At 39.0% G+C, this 20,762-nt stretch overlaps 1 long non-coding RNA gene across 1 annotated transcript in view; it reads right to left on the bottom strand.

Annotated features, from left to right (window-relative positions):
- The window catches only part of LOC144316249 (uncharacterized), a 51,723-nt gene extending 45,420 nt beyond the window's left edge, over positions 1 to 6,303 (bottom strand). Inside the window, exon 1 of the long non-coding RNA XR_013382101.1 lies at positions 6,173 to 6,303. This is a non-coding gene — a long non-coding RNA (uncharacterized LOC144316249). The remainder of the gene's footprint in view (positions 1 to 6,172) is intronic.
- Between the last annotated feature and the right edge of the window lie 14,459 nt (positions 6,304 to 20,762).

The raw sequence follows: 20,762 nt of genomic DNA, 5'->3' as shown, positions 1-20,762 counted from the left end.
CAAGTTTACTTAGAACGTGGACAAGGTGAGGAAAATTCAAATTGAGAGCTGAATTCGTTTCAGGGCTAAGTGGTAAAAATAGAGCACTGGTGGGGTTATTGGAGGACAAAGAGTAAATGAGTTTATTTTGCTTGGGAACAGAGTTTGAATCAGAATGGAGTTCAGAGCATTTCAGGACTTGTTCGTTTTACCAAAAAGAAGCAAAAGCAAACGGATCATTTTATTACACACTAGAAGGCAAAAGAATTGGGATTTATTTTCCCACATGGCATGAATAAAAACATGCAACATTTTTCGTGTTTTGAAAAATAATCAAAGGGTTATTTGGCAGGAATGGTATTTTTCAATTCCTGCTGTAAGCTACTCATTTTCGCCTTCTTAAGCCGGCTTTGCCTCTTACAGCAGCCCCGACTACCCTATAGCTGCTTAATCACAGGAACTCACAAAGGCCTGTGTCTGCTTGTTTTATTCTGCAGATTCTCAATCAGTCCCCCGTGAATGGTTGTTTTGACACTATCCCGTTAGCAATTCTGTGTGCACTGTCCAAGCCTCTCCTCTCCTCCAGTAACAAATCCTCATTAGACTTCGATTTTTCAGCCACTTACACCCTGACTACACATTTTAGAATATTATCTAGCTCATCTATTTGCCAAAATTGGATGGTAATTTTTTCAATAAAAGATACAATTGTTGTGCTGTATCGCTATCATTTCATGTGTTAAAACAATAACCCTCTAAGAACCACATTACTATGCATTTTACAATTGGCAGGTGGCGGGGTGGGGGGGTGGGAGGGTTGTTTTCTTTAAGGATTTCTTGAGAAGGGGCCACGTTCCAAGTCCTTATTACACTCTCTGATAGAAATAGAAGAGATAAAAAGAAGTTGTAAGCAGATGAGATATCCCTCCAGTGGTGTTCATTATGGAAATGTTTTCTGGGGTCCTTGATGGAATCTGCTCCTTTTCACTTGTTTAACAGGCTAATCAGGTGACTAGATCCAAGGCCATTTTAAGACTGATTGAAGAAAACACACACAAGTCCCACAGCTCTCTGGAAGGGCTTTCAGCAGTCCTAATCACTCAATTCTTTGCCGTTAAACAAGAGGTCTTGGGGAGGCCAGATCCCCTTTTCATGGTGCTCTTGTGAATACTGATCTTATTGATTAAAAAAAGGAAGGCACTGGAGGGGCACCTGGGTGGCTCAGTCGGTTAAGCATCCAATTCTTGGTTTTGGCTCAGGTCATGATCTCAGGGTCGTGGGATAGAGCCCCGTGTGGAGCTCCAAGCATTCAGTACTGTCTGCACAGGATTCTCTCCTCCTCTCCTCCTGCCCCTCCCCTTGCTTGAGGGTTCTCTCTTTCTCTTTCTCTAAGCAAATTAATTAATTAAATCTTCAAAATAAAATTTTACAAAATGATGGCACTGGAATTTCTAAAGAGAGTAGTGATCTGGATAGGGAAATTGATGCTTTTTGAAGCTGCGCCAATTTCCAAAGAAGGTTAAGAAAACATCAGTTGGCCATCTCAAAGAATGATGCTTAAGAGGCTTATGGAGATAATGGGGGCGTAGCACCCCACTATTCCCAAACTCATAAACATTGGCATTTATCCCTCTTTACATATTTCTCCTTGATACTAACCCTGACACACGTCTGTGATAGTCGAAGCAAATAAACCTATTGCTCCACAGTTAAGAATAAGTCACTCTGTATTAATAAAAGGTAAATTCTAGGAACCACACATTTTGTTTGTAGAGTTCTACTTTGCCTAACTTTTGGGGAAAAATGCTCTTTATTTCCTAAGATTCACTATGTGGAGCTGAGACCAATATGATGCTTTCAATACTTACTATTCGAATGTAACAATATGAGTTATCATTCCCCTTATGGCTTTCAATGCGCTTTCTTTTATGTAATGTTGTTTTTCAAACAAAGATAATCAGAGATGTGACAGGGGGTATACGAGATCAAAGAATAAAGAGCATCCATTTATTGTTCCTGCTGGTGAGACATTTAAAATGTTACTTTGTATTAAAACAAACACATCTATTATTAAATATAATGCATAATGCACATGAATTTCTCAGATAAAACATGAGACTTCAAAGCAATATCATGCCTAAAATTTGCAGCTCTGAGCTTTGCCTGTAACCTGCTAAGAGTATTAAGGGGTGCTTGGTGGAAATTTGAGTAGCGTAGGTATGTACTTTCCTTATTTTATCTGCCAGCATGTACATAGAATAGTATGTTTATCCCTCTACAAAACAGAAAATTCAAGTTTGGAAGGTTGAGCACTTCTCCAAGTCACTTTGCCACTTTCTACTTGACAGGGCCCTTTCTGGCTGCTTCTCCACAAGGAAGACCTTGTGTGGTTTTCATGGTGTGGTAGCCTTCTGAAGATGTCCATGTCCGAATCCCCAGAGCCTGTAAAAATGTCACCTTACATGGCAAAAGTGATTTTGCAGATGTTATTAAGGTAAGGATTTTGACATGGGGAAATTGTCCTGGGTGATTCATGTGAGCCTTATATAATCATAGAGTCCCTGTAAGGAGGTGCAAGAGGATCAGAGTCAGAGATGACGTATGAGGACGGAAACAGGTCAGGTAAGAGAGAAGATACTACACTGCTGCCTTCGTATGTGGAGGAAGAGACCACAAGTCAAGGAATGTTGATGATCTCTAGAAGTAGACAAGGAAGTCAAGGAAGGAAAACGGGTTCTCCCCAGAGCCTCTAGAAAGGAACACAGCCTTACCAACATCTTGATTTTCATCTTGTATGATCCATTTCATATTTCTGATATGCAGAGAATAAATTTCTATTGGATTAAGCCTTTAAAATTGTGGTGATTTTTTACAGCAGCAACAAGGAATTAATATACCTGGTAAAGCTGTGGTAGTCCCCCAGTTTTTCTCTCATCTTTATGACTCTTATTAATGATATTTTATGGTTTTATTTTCATAATTTTATCACATGGATATATATATGTATATGTATATGTGTGTGTGTGTGTGTGTATATATATATATATATATATGTATATATAGCTTTTAGCTCTATTCAGAGTTCCATACATTTTTAATTCCGTTAAAAGACAAATGGACAACTGTGGATGAGAATGTAAAGAGATCAGACTGCTTGTACATGGATGTAAAATGGTGCAGCCACTATGGAAAATGTTGGTGGGTTCACATTAAGTCAAACATTGAATTACCAAACTGACCCAGGAACTTCACTTCTAGGTATATAAAGTCCTGCAAACAGGTGTTCAAACAAAAACCTGCACACAAATGTTCAAATAGGTTCAGCTGTTCACAATAGCTAAAAGGTGAAAACAAACCCAAATGTCCATTGATTTAATAAATAAAGGTGGTATATCCATACAATGGAATAGTATTCAGTCATAAAAAGAAATGAAGTACTAATATATGCTACACTGTGATTAAATCTTGAAAACATCACACCAAGTGAAAGAAGAAACTTCCCAAAGGCCAAATATTGTTCCATTCCATTTAAATGAAATATCCAGAGTCTGCAAATTCAGAGACAGGAAGCAGATTCAAGATTTCTGGAGGCTGGAAGGAGTGAGGAGTGGGGAGTACCAGCTTAATGGTTACAGGATTTCCTTTTGTATTGATGCAAATATTCTGGGAATGAGATAATGATGATAGTTGCACAACCTTGTGAATCATTAATGGTAAATTTTATGTGATGTGTAATTTACCATAATAAACTTTTTATTTTTATTTTATAATTTTTTAAAGATTTTATTTATTTATTCATGTGAATAGAGAGAGAGAGGCAAAGACATAAGCAGAGGGAGAAGCAGGCTCCCTGTGGGGAGCCGGACGTGGGACTCAATCCCAGGCCCCAGAGATCACACCCTGAGCCAAAGGTAGACACTCAGCCACTGAGCCACCCAGGTGCCCCCATAATAAATTTTTTAAAAAGACAAATGGAAATGAAAATGTTTAGGGTTGAAGTGTAATAAAGTACCTGCTCCACTGATCTGTAACTCCCAGTTCTCTACTCCAAAAGTTCCCAGTTGAATCTTTGATTTTCAGGTAAATGATTATTTTGGATATTTGCTGCATGTTTCCAAATAACATGCTTATAGTGTACTGTCATCTACTGATTTATAAATTTTGACATTACCTATTGCCTTCCAATTATAGTAGGTAAGAGTTTAGTTCTATTTTTAGCAATTATATTTTGAATATCCAAGAACCCTTTTGTTCTTTGACAGTGTGTTTTTGCACTATATTGTTCTTCCTAATCAAGGCAATTTCTTCTTTCTCTGACAATGTATGATAATTGTGTTTTTTATTCTGCTCCCTGCCTTGTCTCTGTTTCATTCAAGTTCTTTCTTCTTTATTCATTTCCTTCTCTGTCCTTGATGTTGCAGACTTTCTTCAAATATCTATGATCCTTGACTGTTCATGTTTAGGAGCAAGGCACAAAAAATTTGTCTGGCAATTCATAATCATTGCAGAGTAATAAGGCCAGTTGGAACTTCTATAAGGGAAACTCATATGTTGGTATCTTAAAGTCTTTTCTCTGGGGTCACTTGGTTTCTGCAGAGGGGGGAACTTCTTTACATTTGTATTCCTGTGTGTGGTGGGGGTTGGGGTAATATACACTACGGCTGGCCCTTCAGGTGTTCCACTGTTAATTATTTCCCTTGCTCTGCACCTCTCTCCAATATTTCTCCAGGGAATAAGCTGCTGGTCTCCTGAGAAAGGCCTAGATGTTTAATAGATTTTCCACCAATGCCTGGGGCTTCATCCCCACCTTCTACAGCCTGTGCCTCTTAGCCTTCCCCTCCCCAGAGGCCTGCCAGGCAAGTGAGTGCATTTCTCAGTGGTGTTCTTCCTGCTAGGACGGAGGCCACAACTTCATTGACTCCTTTTATCTTCTATCAATAATTTGTTGGCATTTTCTGCTCACATTCTTATTTCTTTACTTCACTTTAGTGGGGCTCCCATAGGGGAGATATTGATTTGGTGTGTTTAATTTACTGTTTTAACTGGAAATCAGATGTTTTGTGTTGGTGGTATACTCAGCACTCACTTATCCTGTCTCAATTCTTCCTCACAAATATTCTGTAAAGATGGCTAATATCATGTCTGAAATTTCATAGCTAAGCAAATGGAAATTCAAAAAAGGATTCACTTGTCCAAGACCACATAGCTGGTAAGTGAAAAAGCCAGAATTTGAATGCAAGTCTTTAACTCTGTCTAAAGATCTTCAGTAATAATAGTGATAATAATACCAAAAAACGTTAACACTTATATAACACTCTGTATGGTAGGCAGAATGATGGCTCCCAAAGATGTCCCCATCCTAATCCCTGAGGATTAGCAGTATGTTATGTTATGTAGCAAAAAAGAGTTAAAGGTGCAGATGGAATTAAATTTGCTAATCAGCTAATCAAGTAGGGAGATTATTGTGGATTATTTGGGTGGATCCAGTGTAATCACAAGATTCCCTTAAAGTGGAAGAGGAGGGAATCCCTGGGTGGCTCAGCGGTTTAGCGCCTGCCTTTGGCCCAGGGTGTGATCCTGGAGTCCTGGGATGGAGTCCCACATCGGGCTCCCTGCATGGAGCCTGCTTCTTCCTCTGCCTGTGTCTCTGCCTCTCTCTCTCTCTCTCTCTCTCTCTCTGTTTTTCATGAATAAATAAATAAAATCTTTAAAAAATTAAATATTTTTTTAAAAATAAATAAAGTAAAAGAGGAAGGTAGAGAAAGAGAGACAGTCAAGAGGAGATGTGATTGGCTTTGAAGATGAAGAAAGAGTGCCCATAAGCCAACAAATGTGAATGCCTACTAGAAGCTAGAAAAGGAAAGGGAACACAGCCTCCCTGTACCCAGAGTCTCCAGAAAAGAACACAGACTTGTCAACAATTCAATTTTAACCCACTGAAACCTGTATCAAGCATTTGACCTTGTCCTTACAGAACTGTAAGACAGTAAGTTTGTATTGTTTATGCCTCTGTGTTTCTGTTAATTTGTTGTAGCTGCCATAGTAAACTAATACACCATATGCTAGGAATTTTGGCATATCCATATAATAGAATACTTCTGAACAACAAAAAGGAATAGTGAAACATATAAAAAAAAATGAATGAATCTCAAAAATACGTTAAGTGAAAGAAGTCAGATATAAGAGTACACACCGTATGGGACACCTGGGTGGCTCAGTAGTTGAGTGTCTGCCTTCCGCTCAGGGTGTGATCCTGGAATCCTGAGATTGAATCCTGCATCAGCCTCCCCACAGGGAGCCTGCTTCTCCCTCTGCCTATGTCTCTGCCTCTGTGTGTGTGTGTGTGTCTCCTGAATAAATAAATGAAATCTTTAAAAAACAAAACAAACGGTTACACACTGTACAATTCCATTTATATGAAAGTCTAGAACAGGCTAATCTAATCTATAATGATAGAAAGCACATCAGTGGTTGCTTGGGTTTCTAGATTAACTGGAAACAAATACAAGGGACCATTTTAAGACAATTGGAAACGTTCTTTATCTTTTTTTTTTAAGATTTTATTTATTTATGAGAGACACACAGAGAGAAAGAGAGACACAGGCAGAGGGAGAAGCAGGCTCCATGCAGGGAGCCCGACGCGGGATTCAGTCCTTGGTCTCCAGGATCACGCCCTGGGCTGAAGGCGGTGCTAAACTGCTGAGCCACCCAGGCTGCCCCTGTTCTTTATCTTGATAGTATTGGTGGTTATACAAGCATATAAATATGTGAAAACTCACAGAGACAAACACTTAAAATGAATACATTTCACTGCATATAGATTTTATCTCAAGAAAATTGATTTTTAAAAAATGTATGAAGTCACACAGCTAAAACAATAAGGTAGCCCAACTTATTGTGCTCTCACCACTAGATAATGCCACCTAACAGTACTATTTGGACACTATTAAATCCAAGTAAATATCCCTAATTGTGTGGGTTAAAATCCTTTGACACATCTCCCATCAGGGGGTGGAGTCTCATTCTCTTTCTTGTGAATTTGGGCTGGCTGGTGAGCACTCCAATCAATTGAGTAAACCAGAAATGGCAATATTCCAGTTCTGGGAGGGCCTTTAAGAGACTGGCAACTTCTACATTGGTCTCTTGGAGCCCTGGAATGCCTTACAAGGTCAAACCACCTTGCTTGAGAGATCACATGGAGAGGTCTGACATTCACATTGAGTAGGAGAGGGGCCCAGCTGAGCCCAGCTTCTTGCCATTCTTCAAAAGATACCAAGTGTGTGGGTGAAAACGTCTTAAACTCTCCAGACCAGAAAACTCCTGGGTGAACATGACTCAATGACCACACACAACATCACATAGTACAGTCATATACACATCACATGGCTCACCCAGCTGACCCTGCCTGAGTTCCTGACCCACAAAATCCTGAGTTATAATAAAACACCAAGTTTGGGGGTACTTTGTTATGCAACAGTAGTTAACTGGAACATGATCAAAGGGCATTCCCATTTCTGTTGCCACTGGGATTTTTTAATGCTTCAAGGAAACCTTTATCTGTAGTATTCCAGATGTGACACTATAATTGTCCCACTTGTGGGCTTAATGGAAGATGAACAGTTGGAAGGATTATGGAGGCTCCTCATCACTTGTTACATCAAATCTATAAATAAAGAGAAATGTGAAAATAGAATCACCAGGGTCCCCTCTTCAGTTACTGCATTTGGGCTGCTGAGGGCTCTTTGCAGCATTTAAGGTAAAGTATAGGTGATCCACAACACACCTAATCCAAAAATCGGACAAACTCGAGGTTTTGCGTAGAAACTAGATATTTATGTAGTTCTTCTATGAAAAGTAGCCTTTCTGAAATGGAATAATATTCTGGATACATATAAGCTATTGGCTGCAGCAGAATGAAGATATTTTCTGAAATGTTGGGCAACATCTGACTTCAGCATCTGTCTTAATGCAGCATGATAAATATAAAGCACTGATGTTTCACTTTATGGGCTCAGAACTCTGCTTCGCTACAAAGTGCCAGCTGTCCCTAAGCTCCGATTGCTTACTGCTCAAGAACAATGTACAAAATAGAACTATGCACAGACCAACAGAGAAGTCCTTGGCGATACTGCAGATTCAAGGACTGTCAGGACCATCCGAATACCTTTCAGAGAAAAAGGCTTTCATTTGTCATAATTTCTAAGCATATTTTCGTATCATCAAAGTTCTTAAAATGTGTGTATGTACGTTTATGACAACCCAGACTGTTTATGTACAGTCTGACAAAACGATATCAAATGTGAATCCTTAAATAATCTGTCAATACTATTAGCAATGCCAGGTCACGTGATTCCCTGCCTAAAAGCCCTAATAGCCACTTACTGAAAACTATTTACCGTGGCCTAAAAATTCTGACATGATATCTCTACTGCCAAACTCTGTCACCTGACGTGTTCTTTCCCTTCACTGTTCTCCAGTCACAAGGGCCTTTATTAAGCACTTATTATGCGCCAGGTCCTATGCCAAGTTCCTTAGAGGCATTATCTGATTTAATATTCATAACAGCACTAAGAAAGAGATAATATTATTGTCATTTTATAGATAAATTAAGATCCAGCAATTATATAACTTGGCCAAGATGACATAAATACTGAGTGTTGGAGCCAACTATGTAACTCTCTGTATACTGAAATCAACTCCCTAATGCTTATCTTCTCTGAATTCAGACCGTATACCCAACTGCCTTATTGGTACCTCCACTTGAATCTCTAATAGGCATCTCAAATTGAACATGCTAAGTAATCAGTAATTTTGATTTCTCCCTCTCTCCCCATCTTCCCAAATTCAATGGCACCACACAGTTGCTGAGGACAAAAGCTTAGGTGTCCTCCATTTCTCTGCTTCCCTCCCCATCAACACTCAGGTTCTCAGTGACTCCTGTCAGGTTTCTTTCCAAGATACAGCCTGAATCTGCTCTAATCTGGGCCATCTTCAATTTCCCGCCTGAGCCAAGAGGCTCCTGATTGGCCACCTGCTTCCTCTCATCCATTTGTCAGACAGTGGCCATAATGGTCTTTGTGAAGAGGATTCGCTTACTCCTGAAAACACTCCAGTGACTTCTTTCCACTACACTTGGAATAACAATCCCTGCCAGTTCTCAGCCTCTCAGTGTTTGTTACTGTCTTTTGTGTTATTGTTGCTATTGTCTGGGAAAAGGAAATCAAAGCAAAGGGTTGTATCACTCCTACTCCTTAGTAGGTGGCGCATTATCATCTTCCATCCATCCACAGAAGATCCTCCTCACTTTGTTAGTTACTTTTATTTCCTTTAAAAAAATTTTTATTTAGTTATCTATTTATAGAGAGGGCACATGTGGGGGGAGCAGAATGAGAGGGAGTAATCTCAAGCAGACTCCACACTGAGCATGGAGCCCCACAGAGGGGGTGGCGGGGTTGGGGTGGGGTGGGGGGTGTACTGATCCCACAACCCCTGAGATCATGACCCGAACTGAAACCAAGAGACGGACACTTAACCGACTGAGCCACCCAAGCACCTCTGCTTATTTCCTCTTATCCAAATTCCCCACCTGCATTTCCTCTCCATAAAGTGAGCAACCATCCTAATGTGTTTTGCACATTACCATACATTGAACAAAAGTTCATGATCATACATTTGAACTTATATAAATGATATTGAGAAATAAACCACATTCTGCTTCTGACTTTTTTCACTCTGTGTCGTTTTGAAGATCACTCCAAGTTACAAGTCGCATGGTGCCTCCAGTCCAAGTCTTCTGGCTGCTGTGCAGAAATCTCTGGTGTATCCATCACCTTAGACTATCCGTTCCCTGAAGAACAGACACCCAGGTTAGACTGGCTCCTACTCCTTACCACCATAAACAATAAACATGCCATTTTTGTGAACTTGTGTGAGAACTACTTTGCAGTATTTATCAGAGCAGAATTGCTGGGTAATCTTGTATATTTAATTTGAAATGTACTGCCAAATGGCTCTCCCGAATGCCTACAGCCTCCATTTGCCAAATAGGCATAATGGGGCCAATATATCCCCCTGCCAATGTCCCTGCCAACTTTAAACATAATCCAACTTCCTGAATTGGCCACTCAAATAGGTGGAAAGTTTATGACCACTAATGAATTTGAGCATCTTTTATGTGTCGTAGCCTTTTGGGCTTCCTCTTCTGGGATTTGCCTGTTTATGGCCTTTGGCTATTTTTTCCGCCAGGATTAGTGACTTTTCTTGCTGATTTTACAAGACATTTTTGTCAATGCTGGATATAGTTCCCTGATTGAGGTAAACAAAATATTTTCTCCCAAACTATCATCTGTCTGTTAACTTGATCAGTGTTATTCCTTATTAGAATAGCAAATCTTTGCCTTGATAAAATTAATCGTTAGTGCTTCTGAATATTTTTAGGCAGTCTTTTCTCAATGCAAAGATACAAATAATAAAGGCTTTTTGTTTTTCCCTTGCAATGCTTGCACCTCTTTTTTCCCCTTTCTGATAGCTTGGAAAAGACTTCCAGGGTTATGGTACACACTAACAACAAGAGTGGGTATCCTTTTCTTGTTCCCAGTCTACCAAGAGGTAGTCCCTCCTGAGGTTTTCCAGGAATATGGTTCTGTTTTAAATATTTTATTTATTTATTCATGAGACACAGAGAGAGAGAGAGGCGGAGACACAGGCAGAGGGAGAAGCAAGCTACCTGTGGGAAACCTGATGCAGTACTCGATCCTAGACCCTGAGATCACACCCTGAGTCAAAGGCAGATGCTCAAACAATGAACCACCCAGGTGTCCCTCTCCATTTCTTCTTTTGCCAATTTTGACGTCTTGTAATTTCTTGGCATTTCTCTATTACATACAGATTTTCAAGTGTTATAATACCTTTATTATTTTTAAAAATCTTGATTGAGACTGACATTATTTCTGCTTTTTAATTTATTATTCTGCTTTTTAATCTATTATCTTTTACTAAGTAAACATCCTATGGTAGTATAACATGCACACAGAAACATACATCACAAGTGCATAGCTCTATGAATTTTTATGAGGAATAGACATGGTGGATCAAACCTACATATGTACACAAAAACATATGTACAGGGATCCCTGGGTGGCGCAGCGGTTTGGCGCCTGCATTTGGCCCAGGGCTCGATCCTGGAGACCCAGGATCGAATCCCACATCAGGCTCCCGGTGCATGGAGCCTGCTTCTCCCTCTGCCTGTGTCTCTGCCTCTCTCTCTCTCTCTGTGACTATCATAAATAAATAAAAATTTAAAAAAAAAATTAAAAAAAAACATATGTACAAAAATTATCACAGCCACGTTATAATTTAATTGCCAAAAGTGAAAATAACCTAAACATTCATCAATGATAGAATAAAGAAATGTTAGTATGTTTATACCATTGAATGCTATCCAGCAATAAAAGGATAAAATACTACCTCACAAAAAAAAAACTCACAAATATAATGTTGGGCCAAAGAAACCAGATACAAAGGAATACATACTATATTATTTTATTTATATAAAATTCAAAATAGACAAAACTAAATTATGATTATGAAAATCAGAATAATGGAATAATGGTTAACTTTGTGGGGTTCAGGGACTGGGAGGGGCCTGAGGAAAAGTTCTAGGGTGTTGGTAATGGCCTAGGTCTTGATCTGGGTAATGGTTATAAAGATGTGTTCACTTTGTAAAATGCAATGAACTATTTGTAGTTATGATTTGTGTACTTCCTATATGTATAATACACTTCAATAAAATAGATTCAAAAGCGGGGATCCCTGGGTGGCTCAGCGGTTTGGCGCCTGCCTTTGGCCCAGGGCGTGATCCTGGAGTCCCGGGATCGAGTCCCACGTTAGGCTTCCAGAGTGGAGCCTGCTTTTCCCTCCTCCTGTGTCTCTGCCTCTCTCTCTCTCTCTATGTCTATCATAAATAAATAAATAAATCTTAAAAAAAAATAGATTCAAAAGAGACAGCAACTTTCATAGCGGTATACCTAAAAGCTTTACAAGTAGCCCACACCTGGTAAGAACATTTCAAAGAGATTTCAAGAAGTTGAAAGTAAGACATTGGCAGATTTAAAAGGCAAATATAAACAAACAAAAGGAGTGGTAATATTAAAATTAGGTAAGTGAAAAGGTTAAAAGTACTGAACAGGAAACCCATGAACATAATGTGATGACAAAAAAAAGCACAGTATTGGGCAGCCCGAGTGGCTCAGCGGTTTAGCGCCGCCTTCAGTCCAGGGCATGATTCTGGAGACCTGGAATCGAGTCCCACATGGGGCTCCCTGCATGGAGCCTGCTTCTCCCTCTGCCTGTGTCTCTGCCTCTCTCTCTCTCTCTGTCTCTCATGAATAAATAAATAAAATATTTTTAAAAAACACAGTATTTGTGAAGAAGTCATAATAGTCATAAATTTGCTTAAGCCAAATAACAGAAGCTAAAGACATAAAGCAAAACTATGAGAACCTACTTAAAATGCAATCAGAAAAAAAATGCAATCAGAGTGAAAGATGTCAGTATACTTCCTTCAGAATCAGGGAATCTGGTACTCAAAAATAAGGACAAGGAGAAATTGACTAGTGTATCAAAAAAAATTCAACTTAATCTATTTTTAGATGAATTTCAGAAAGCTCTAGTAGAAAACACAGTTTCCATAAACCATAAAATATTTGCAAAAATCAATAATATGCATATTCATAAAGAAAATTTTATAAAGTAAGGTTATGAATAACCCATTAAAATTAAGAATAAATAATAAAATGTTGACCAAAAGTAAGAAGCACTGACTATATGGAAATTAAGAAACACATTTCTAGGGATGCCTGGCTGGCTCAGTCCTTAGAGCATACAATTCTTGATCTTTGGGTTTGTGAGTTCAAGCCCCACATTGCACATAGAGCTTACTTTAAAACACACACACACATACTCTTAAATAGCCATTAAAGCAAGAAGATCTCAAAGCTAAAATTTATAAACTCTATATAGAAAGCAATGAAAAGGGAGAACATGTCATAACATAAACTTACTGGACAGTCAAAAATGTACTTAGAGCTTTAAAAAATTGTCATACTGCCTTTATTATTTTAAATAAGAAAGACAAGGGGCGCCTGGCTTATTCAGGTGGTAGAGCATGTGACTCTTGATCTTTAAGTGGTGAGTTCAAACCCCACACTGGGTGTAGAGATTAGCTAAAAATAAAATCTTTAAGTGGCATCTGGGTGGCTCAGTTGGTTAAAGTGTCTGCCTTTGGCTCAGGTCATGATCTCAGGGTGCTGGAATCAAGCTTGCATCTGTCTCCTTGCTTAGCGGGGAGCCTGCTTCTCCTACTCCTCTGCCCCTCCCTCCTGCTCATGCTCTCTCTTTCTCAAATAAATAAATAAAATCTTAAAAATAAATAAATAAAATATTTAAAAATAATAATAATTGGGATGCCTGGGTGGCTCAGTGAGTTAAGCATCTGACTCTTGATTTCAGCTCAGGTCATGATCTCCAGGATGAGACACATACTGGGCTCCACTAAATATGGAGCTTGCTTAAGATTAAGATTCTCTCTCCTCTACCCCTCCCCCAAGCCTCTCCCACCTCCCCTCAGGCATGTGCATGCTCTCTCTTAGGAAATAAATAAATAAATGAATGAATGAATAAATAAATAAATAAATAAATAAACAAACTAATTAATTAATTAATTTAAAAATGAAGAAATTTGATATATACCTAGGAAATTGAAAAAGAAGAGGAAAAGTTTTTTTGCCATTTAGGAAGAGAGAATTTATAAAGATAAAAATTGAACCTAACCAAATGAGAAACAAAATTTAGTAGAACAATAAATGAATCCAAATGCTTGCATTTCAAAAGAATCAATAATGTAAATAACCTGTTGCAAACTTGCTTAAGGAAATAAGAGAGGAAGTAAAAGTAGAAAAGATTAGGAATGAAAAAAGAGACAAACTACAACATAAGAGATTTTTTAAATTATAAAGTGAAATTACACACAACTCCATTGCCACAAATCTGTAAATCTAGAAGAGACAGGCAGTAAAATATAAATGACCAAAATTAACCCAAAAAGAAGACAAAAAACACTGAATATACTAATTTTCACAGAGGACACTAGAAAGGCCAAAAATATCTTTCACTAAAAATGTTACCTACTGGTTTCATAACTGAAATCTCTCTAACCTTTAAAGAACAGCTAGTTCCTATGTTATTTAAATGATTCTAGGCCATAGAAAAAAATATATAGAAGTTCCTGATTGATTTTACAAAACCTGAACAACTTTAATACCAAAACTTTGTAAAGAAGGTATAGAAAACATTGAACTGTAATCTCCCTTATGTACATAAATGCAAAATTTTCTTTTAAAAAGGCAAATAGTATCTAGCAGTGTAATAAAAGAATATAACGACATGAATAACTAAGATTTATTCAAGGAACACAAAGGTGGTTGTAAGTTAGGAAGTCTACCAAAGTAATTCTTTAGAGCAACAAGGGTAAAAAGTGATCATACCAAACATGCTAAAAAGGCATTTAATAAATTCAACAATCAGGGCACCTGGCTCAGTTGGTTAAGTGTCTGTCTTTCAGTCAGGTCATGATCCTAGAACCCTGAATCCAGTCCCGCATCTGGATCCCTGCGGGGCAGAAAGTCTGCTTCTCCCTCTTCCTCTGCACGCCACCTCCTGCTAGTGCTCTTTCTTGTTCTCGTTCTCTCATAAATAAATAAATAAATAAATAAATAAATAAATAAATAAATAAATAAATAAGATCTTTTTTAAAAAAAAGGAGCAACTGGGTGGCTCAGTCAAGTAAGCGTCCACCTTTAGCTCAGGTCATGATCCCAGGAAACTGGGATCAAGCCCCATGTCCAGCTCCATGCTCAGTAGGGAGCCTGCTTCTTCCTCTTTCTCTGCTGTTCCCCCTGCTTGGGCTCTCTGGCTCTCTCTCTGTCAAATAAATAAGTGAATAAATAAATAATCTTTTAAAAAATGAAAGATAAAACTTATTAAATTAAAATAAATAAATTCAACAATCATTCCTAAAAGACTCCAGAGAAGGGGTGGGACTTCCAGAAAAGTTGAGTTACAAGCCCAGCAAATACTATCCCCAAACAGCAATGAATAAAACTAGACAAAATTGGGATCCCTGGGTGGCGCAGTGGTTTGGCGCCTGCCTTTGGCCCGGGGCGCGATCCTGGAGACCCGGGATCGAGTCCCACATCGGGCTCCCGGTGCATGGAGCCTGCTTCTCCCTCTGCCTGTGTCTCTGCCTCTCTCTCTTTCTCTCTCTCTGTGTGGCTATCATAAATAAATAAAAATTAAAAAAAAAAAACTAGACAAAATTGTTATAAAACAATCCTTTCAAATTCTAGAAATTAACCAAAGCACACACAACAAATTGAAAGGCATTATTTATTCCCAGGTACATTCCTTGTGAAACCTCTTTTCCTGATATTAATATAACTATGTCGGGACCCCTGGGTGGCTCAGCGGTTGAGCATCTGCCTTTGGCTCGGCCGTGATCCTGGAGTCCCAGGATCGAGTCCCATATTAGGCTCCCTGCATGGAGCCTGCTTCTCCCTCTGCCTGTGTTTCTGCCCCTCTCTCTCGGTCTCTCATGAATAAATAAATAAATAATATTTAAAAAAAAATAAATAACTATGTCAACATACTTTAGCTCAGCATTATCTTTTTACTTGTAATCTGTTTATTATAACCTGTCATTATGTAAAAAGGGCGGATTTCTTTTTTTGTTTGTTTGTTTTTTTATTTATTTATGATAGTCACAGAGAGAGAGAGAGAGAGGCAGAGACACAGGCAGAGGGAGAAGCAGGCTCCATGCACCGGGAGCCTGATGTGGGATTCGATCCCGGGTCTCCAGGATCTCGCCCCGGGCCAAAGGCAGGCGCCAAACCGCTGCGCCACCCAGGGATAAAAGGGCGGATTTCTATTAGAAATTTTTTTTGTCATTTATATGATGTAATAGGATTAGGTTTAAATCTACCCTTTTGCTATTTTTTTTCTATTTGTTCCATCTACCCTTTGCTCCTTTTTCCCTCTTTTACCTGCTTTTCAAAAAAAATAATATTCCACTTTATCCTTGGAATAGTTAAAAATTTAATATTTTATTAAAAATAAATATTCCACTTTATCCATGACCGTGTATTATAAACACCTCTTTTTCTTTTCATAGTTGCTCTATGTAATAGATACCTTCATCTTATCACCGTCCTCCTTAACCAATTTTATAACATTTCCCATGGATTTTAAGAACCTTACAGCAGAGTACTCCAACTACTCCTCTCAAATATCTTGTTGTCTCACGTTTTCATTCTTTTCTTACATGTTATAAGCCTCACAATACATGTGAGCACTCCCTACTTCTCCCCTGTCTTGTTGCCTCTGATACCACTGCCACATTCACAATGCTTCTGAACCAGATGTGGGGGTGGGGACAAGGGTCCCCACAATGAGCAATTCTGTGACACCACCTGGGAGTTCTACAATTTAACTCAGTTCTGACACTGTGTACCTGGAGGTAGTGTCAGATCCCATGGGTTAAGGGCTCAGTTCCACTGGACCACCGCCACCCTTCAGATGCCAGTCCCAAATCCACCTGTGCTTCTGATTAGCCATAAATCAAAGGTTCCCAAGACCCCCTCCATGGGGTTCATTCAATTAATTTGCAAGAGAGGCTCACAGAACTCAGAAAAAACAGTTTGCTTACTGTCTACCACTTCATTATGAAAGGACATGATAAAGGACACAGATGAACATCCAGACAGAGAAGATGCAGGGCAGGGTGGGGGTGGGGAGGGTCTGTGGGAAGCACATGGGGCTTCCATGCTCTCCTTAGGTGCCCTTCTCCCAGCACCTCCACGTCTTTACCAACTTGGAAGTTCTTTAAATCCCATACTTTGGGGATTTTTATAGGAGCATCATCATGCAAGCATGATCAGTCATTAACTCCGTTGGTGGCACCCCTGCCCTCTCTGGAGAATGACAATGAAAATGCCGAGCTTTAATCATGGCTTGATTTTCTGGTTACTAGCTGCTGTTAATCCCACTCTGGGTAATTTTCATTTCAGGTGTTACACTGAAAAAAATAAAGTAGGGGAGAAAAATGGACCCTAGGTATTGGATATTTTAAATATGGCCACAAGGGAAAACCCTACTGATAAGGTAAAATTTGAGCAGTGACCTGAAGAGGGTGAGGTAAGGAGATCTGAGTCTTCATATTCCACCAAAGCCTTTCCTATTATGCCTTTAGCACTTTTCTCTTTGCTTTTTAATTCATTCTTCTCTTCTAATAGAATAAGAGTAGCTCCATAGTCTTCTGTGTGTTCCTTTTTGTCTCAGAGTCTCCTTAAATACATTCTTTTACATTTTTATTTTCTGTCTGGCTCTCTCCTGTCTTCCTTTCTCTTATTATTTAACTGCTGCTGCTTCTCTTGAAGCTTCTGTATCTGTAATGGTTTTACTTTACTTTCGCTCTTTCCAAAGCGTTGACTGTTCACTCTTCACCACCTTTCTCCTTATACTGGAACACTTTTTAATTTTCTGTTTCTAGAGACCACATCTTCTTTAATTTACTCGATATCAGGAGGAAAAATATTTAGTGGCATATGTCTTTATCTGCTGAATTATTCTTTGTCTGATTTCTGCTTCTCATGTATCTTTTTCTTTGTGGCCGCTTTCTGATTACTACTCGACATTGAATGGGACCATTTCTAGACCAATTACTCACAAAAAGTTGTGTGGGAAGGGTTCATGAACTGAGTAGAGACAACGTTGCTTGGGCTGAGGACTTTCTTACACTTCCTGCCACATACACATCTGTACTACATGTTCTCAAACTCTAATTGTTCTGGAGCTACCTGTGGATTGAACAGAAAGTTCACGTATCTCTTACCTGCAATGATTTTTTTTTTTTATAGTGATTTACTGACTACTTTCCTGGTTATCTTTTTTTATCTATAAGCAGCAGCTGAACTGATGATCACTTATGTTTACTCAACTCGCCCATCCAATTGACAGCTTCTTCTTGCAGAGATGACAGGTCCACATAGATTGCCCTTTGCCCCTTATCTCCTGCTTCTCTATGGAGTTAAACCATGCTTGAGATACTCCCAAACCCCTCCTTTACCCTGTCAGACCTACTGATACAAGAAAGTGAATAATGGTTTAGCCTTCAGCCTGGCCCAACTACCATGAAGAAATCCATGTGCTGCTCAAGGTCTGTTGAGGTATGTGCCCATTCTTGCTGTGCTCTTTTGTTAGGTCCACATATTATTGTACTTGACAGCTATTTCTCATAGACTTGTTCCTTATCTCATGTTTTTCTCAATAGTTTATTATTATTGTTTTGTTATCGTTGGATTCACAGAGAAGAGTGAAATAGGTGGGGCACATGGGAGACTCAGTTGAGTGCCTGCCTTCAGGTCAGGTCATGATCCTGGGGTCCTGGGATTGAGTCCTGCATCAGGCTCCCCACAGGGAGCCTGCCTCTCCCTCTGCTTATGTCTCTGCCTCTCTCTGTGTGTCTCTCATGAATAAATACATAAAATCTTTTCTTTAAAAAAAAGAGTGGAATAGAAAAGCCCTTATTCCAATCTTTAATTGGAAGTCTCAACTATTTTATTTTAATTTAATTCAACTCAATAAATATTTACTGAGTGCCTATGAAGTATAAGGTGCTGAGTTTAGTGCTAGGGAGGATAAAAAGATGGAGGCAGAAAAACACAGCAAGTATCTGAGGAACACAAATAATCCTGTTCTATGGAACACAAGTGTAAGGAAAGAAATCTGCACCCATCACCATGGTGGCAACAGGAGCGTTGCTTCAGCAGAAAAGTCTTTGCAACTCTGCTTGAGTGAAAGAGTCTTATTTATGTTCTGTGAATCCTCAGGACTATCCTAATAATAGCAATGCCTGGAAGTATTAATACATGATTCGAACCATCCAAATAATTATGGTAACAAATATTCATCATGTTCTTTGGTAGGTACTTTCATCCAGAACCACATGGGCAACCTAACAAAATAGAACTTCATTTAAAAAAAAAAAAGAAAAAAAAGAAGAAGAAGACCAAATGTAGGAAGAGCAGTTAGTTCTCTGGAGTGGGTCCTTGTCTAAGAATGTGGCTGTGCCCTGCTGACTTAAAGTAATTGTTCTGTGGTAATTAAGCAAAAAAAAAAAAAAAAAAAAAAAAAAAAATTTGTATCTCTTTAAGAGGCCAGACAGAGACCAAAAAATAAATGGAATCAAGGGCTTTGGGGACACTGATGATGCTTCAGGCAAAGAAGTGGATTTAAATACAACTAAGCAAGGAGAAGTAGTGGCCACTTTCTATTCTCAAGTCTGGGGATATAAAAACCAAAAATTACTGCAACATTTCATGGGGTTAAATTACTTCTTCCTATGGCCCCAAACCATGACAAAAAAGTCTTCTCCTTAAAGAAATAGTAGCTGACTCTCTCTCTCTCTTTTTTTTTTTTTTTAAGATTTTTATTTATTTATTCATGAGAGACAGAGAGGCAGAGATTTAGGCAGAGGAAGGAGAAGCAGACCCCATGCAGAGAGCTGAATGCAACTCTTGATCCCTGGATTCCGGGATCACACCCTGAGCCAAAGGCAGCCACTCAACCACTAAGCCAACCAGGCGTCCCCGTCCCGTAGCTGATCCTCAAAGCATTTTCTCACTCATTTACCCTCATCTCCTTTTCTCTGACTCCTCTGGATTCCCAAGAAGCACATTTTGCTCAATCTCTGAGTTCTGAGAAGAAGCCATTGAAGCTCTGATCTACTATTTGAAAAGCAGAAAAAAAAAAAAAAAAAAGCAGAGCTTACAAGACCAACACTGTTTTTTTGTTTTTTGTTTTTTCTTCTTTCCGAATCTTGCAGGATATCTTACAGAAAGAATAGGTATGGGAGCCTTTGAGTTGGGGAGGGACGGGGAATGAAAAATCTTAAGCATTGTTGGCCTAACATTAGACCTTGGCTTTGAAAAACATTAGTATACACCCGTGTCAAATTGGTGGTATACAGTCCTAGATTGAAAATAACTATATATAAGCAGATTCTACAAAAATATGTTTTATTACATTAGCAATAATAATTAGATAAATCCTATTGGGAGTGACAGAAGAGAATTGATAATTACAGAGCTAAGACTTCCGGGGTAATTGGTTCTCTGAAATGTGGTTCCTACACCAGCAGCTTCAGCATCATCTGGGAACTTGGTGGAAATGCAAGTTCTCAGGCCTCTCCCCAGACCTACTGAATCAGGAATTTTGTGAGTAAGATGCAGCAATCTGTTTTAACAACCCCTCCAGGTAATTCTTATCTAGGTTAAAATTTGAGAATAATAGCACTCCAGGAAGGAAAAGAACTCAAGATAAAGATCAGTGGTTCTCAAACTTTATCCTGCCTCAGAATCACCTGGAAAGTTTATTAAAACAAAGATCATAGAGCCTACTCTAAGAGTTTCTGATTCAGCAGGGCTAGCTAAAAGGGAAGATGATTATTTGCATTCTGTTCCTAGGTGGTGTTGATGCTGCTGGTCCTGGGATCACACTAAGAACCCACTGGTCTGCATAAAAGACTTGAGTAAATTCAAGACTTCCTTGGCTCCTGTTCAGAAAAGAATTTTCTGGATGGAGGACTTGGGGAGTTGAGAGTAAGGAGGAGAAGTGATGACCACATAGACACGTCCATGATTTATACAGAGAAAGGCTCTTCCCACTTTGGG

The sequence above is a fragment of the Canis aureus genome, chromosome 6 (assembly GCF_053574225.1).
Source record: "Canis aureus isolate CA01 chromosome 6, VMU_Caureus_v.1.0, whole genome shotgun sequence".
Classification (NCBI taxonomy): Eukaryota; Metazoa; Chordata; class Mammalia; order Carnivora; family Canidae; genus Canis; species Canis aureus.
This window is presented reverse-complemented; position numbering and strand designations above follow the sequence as displayed.